Consider the following 4,064-nt stretch of genomic DNA (forward strand, 5'->3'; position numbering starts at 1 on the left):
ATCAGCTGAACAAATCAGCAATGAAGCCATGACACTCTTTGTCAAGAAATTTGGTAAATTTATGCGTAAAAACAATTCTAATTTTAAAAATTATCATAAATCGGACCATACAAACGATGGTCCTACTTGTTTTAACTGTGGCAAGCCAGGCCATTTCATTGCAGAGTGTACCAAGCCTAAGAGCAATGATCAGAAGCAATTTTCTGAAAGAAGAAGGGGCAAGGAGGACAAGAGGACCCTTAGAAAAGGAAGAGACCAAAGGGTTCTAGTAGCAGACAAAAGCAAAAGCAAGTGGGCCGAGTCTGACTCCGACAACTCCAATACCGGAAGCTCTTCAGATGACAGCGATGATGAAAAAGTGGAATGCCTTATGGTCGACATCGAAGAAGAAGCTGAGGAGGTATTTGACTTTGGCTCACCTGAATTTACTCACAGTGATTTGGTTATTGCTTTACACGAAATGGCTAATGAATACAAAGCATTATCCAAGGAGTTCGAGGAAGTAAAGGCAAAAAGAGCCGACCTAAAAGATAAGTCAAGCGAATCAAGCTGCATGCAGCAAAAAGAGCTTGATGGTCTTAAGGTCAAGCTAAGTCTGCTGGCTACTGAGAACGACACCTTGAAAAGAGTATTCCAAGCTACCTTGATTGAGAATAAAAAACTACTTGAAACCATTAAGGCTTGGAATAAATCTTCTGTAACCATTGACAAGATTCAAGAAATCCAAAGACCGGTACATGATAAGACCGGTCTAGGGTTTGGAACAAATGAACAGTCTATGGAGTCATGTATTCAGTCAAGCCTGGACAAAGGCAATCTTAACAAAATAAGATTTGTCAGGTTCAGCACGATATATGAACACGATAAGTGCAGCTTTGACAAAAACCAGAAAGTATCTAACGAACGAAGTTCTAAGCATAGAGGGCTGGGATATGTGGATCCCCAGATCTCTAATCAAAGAGGAACTTGGATCAAACCTAAACCTAATGAAAGAAGAAAGGGAAACCAATCTAATTTCAAAAGGCCATGGAATGAGCCTAACTACTCTAAGAAAAGATGGTCAAAGGAGAAGCCTTACCAGTACTTTAATTGCAGGCCAGTTCAAAAGAGGTACAGGCTAACTGATAAAAATCAAAAAGGCAAGCAGCACACAGTAACCTCACAAGCACACACATTTACTGCCTATCGACCGCACAGATTTCTGGACACACACACGGGCAAACCTGTAAGGGTGTTCCAGGTGTGGGTCCCGAAAGGGCTAATCCGACCTGGACCCTACTAGATATGGGTACCAAAAGTTCTTCACCCTTTGCAGGTACTAAAAGTCCAAACAGGCGAGAAAACCACTTCTATCAAGGACACTACCTGGTATTTAGATAGCGGTTGTTCACGACACATGACAGGGAATCCAGAACTTCTAACAGAAGTGGTGTTGTGCAAAGGACCAAAGATCAGCTTTGGAGACAACTCCAAAGGTAAAACCATGGGTAAGGGTAAGATTATCCATGGTAACATCATTATTAAAGATGTGTTACTTGTTGACAAACTATGTTATAATTTGATAAGTATTAGTCAACTATGTGACAATGATCATTCGGTCGAGTTTCACAAACACACTTGCCTCATAAAAAATGACAAAGGTGAGACTCTTATGACCGGTGTACGAGACCTAAACACCTACAAGGTAAACTGGTCTTGCTCACATATTTCCTCACCTACTTGTCTTACTGCTCATCATGATAAACATTGGCTGTGGCATAAGCGATTAAATCATCTAAATTTTAAGTCCATTTCTAACTTGAGGAAGCATGATTTGGTTTCTGGACTGCCCGAAGGAGATTTTATAAAAGACAAAGTTTGTCCTGCTTGTCAACTAGGAAAGCAGGTGAGAGCAACTTTTAAAAATAAAGGGTGTATGTCTTCTTCCAAATGTTTAGACTTACTTCACATGGACCTATTTGGTCCTATACCAGTAAGAAGCTTAGGGGGAATGAGATATGCTCTTGTTGTTATAGATGACTTTTCTCGATTTACTTGGGTCATCTTTCTCTCTTCAAAAGATCAAACTGCACCTCACCTGATTAAGCTTTTAAACGCTTGCAAAATGAACAATCTACTGTGATAGATAGGATCAGGAGTGATAGAGGGACTGAATTTTTAAACACCACTCTTATGACTTATCTAGATGATCAGGGAATCAAGCATGAGTTGTCAGCTGCTAGATCCCCACAGCAAAATGGGGTGGCTGAAAGAAGGAACCGTACTTTAAAAGAAGCAGCCAGAACTATGATTGCTGATTCAAATGTTTCTCAAAGGCTTTGGGCAGAAGCAGTTAACACAGCTTGCTATACTCAAAACAGATCTATGATTAATAAACGATTTAACAAAACTCCATATGAGATCTGGAATGGCACAAAACCTGATATTTCATACTTCAAAATTTTTGGGTGCAAATGCTTTATCCACAACAATGGCAAAAACCATTTGACAGCCTTCGATGCCAAAGCAGACGAAGGAACTTTTATTGGTTACTCAGCCGTTAGCAGAGCTTATCGAGTGTTCAATCAAAGATCACTAACGGTCGAGGAAACCATTCATGTTGTTTTTGATGAATCTACTCTTTGTACAGAACAAACTCAAGGGAGCATAAATGATCTGAGTCATAGACTGGAAAACACAAATCTACAGGAAGAGAGTGACAGTGATCTATATCCTCCAAAGAAGGATGATCCAGCTCCCTCTACCGTTTGTGATCAAACAAGGCCAGAAGTGGATCCACCGATGGATAACGATCCTCCTGCCAATAATGATCCAGTAAACGAGGACGTTCATCAACCAATTGATGACAACCCTTTAGGGAATTATTTTAGGTGGAACAAAAATCATCCACCTGGGTTGGTCATAGGTGACCCTTCTGCTCCTCGAAAAACACGTGGTCAAATGATTAATGAATTCTTGCATGCAGCTTTCATATCTCAGGTAGAGCCCAAGAAGATAGATGAAGCCCTATCAGATGCCAGCTGGATCGAGGCAATGCAAGAAGAACTGAATCAATTCACCCGCAACAATGTTTGGCATCTAGTTCCTCGACCGGAAAATCAAAATGTGATTGGAACTAGATGGGTGTTTCGTAACAAGCTCGATGAATATGGCACTGTTGTGCGTAACAAAGCTCGACTTGTTGCTCAAGGATTTAGACAAGAAGAAGGCATAGACTTTGAGGAATCCTTCGCGCCAGTTGCAAGACTAGAAGCAATCCGCATCTTTCTTGCTTATGCAGCCTTCAAAAATTTTAAAGTTTATCAAATGGATGTGAAGTCTGCATTCCTCAATGGTCTACTTAAAGAAGAGGTGTACGTTGAACAACCACCAGGTTTTGTCAATCCTACTCATCCTCAATATATCTATAAACTTGACAAAGCTCTTTATGGATTAAAACAAGCACCACGTGCTTGGTATGACACATTACTAAAATTTTTACTGGAACATGATTTCCAAATTGGAACGGTCGATAAGACCCTATTTAAATTTGTAAAAGGTGATCATGTGTTACTAGTACAAATTTATGTTGATGACATTATATTTGGGTCAACTAACCCCAAGTTGTGCTCAAAGTTCTCTAAGCTAATGCAGGAGAAGTTTTAAATGAGCATGATGGGCGAGCTAAACTTCTTTCTTGGACTTCAAGTGAAGCAACTTGAAACTGGAATATTTATCAATCAGTCCAAGTATGCCAAGGAATTGGTAAAGAAGTTTGGAATGGAACAATGCTCAACTGCATCTACCCCCATGAGTACATCAATCAAGCTTGATAAAGATGAAGGGGGAATTCCGGTCGAGGTAACCATGTATCGAGGCCTTATTGGCTCATTGCTTTATTTGACTGCCAGTCGACCGGATATTATGTATTCAGTCTGTCTATGTGCTAGATTTCAAGCAGCACCTAAGCAATCTCATTTCATTGCTGCCAAACGAATCATTAAATATATTAAAGGAACTACTAATGTGGGTCTTTGGTATCCCAAAGATTCAAATCTTAATCTTATTGGCTATTCAGATGCAGA

This window comes from Henckelia pumila, chromosome 3 (genome assembly GCF_033568475.1).
Source record: "Henckelia pumila isolate YLH828 chromosome 3, ASM3356847v2, whole genome shotgun sequence".
NCBI lineage: Eukaryota > Viridiplantae > Streptophyta > Magnoliopsida > Lamiales > Gesneriaceae > Henckelia > Henckelia pumila.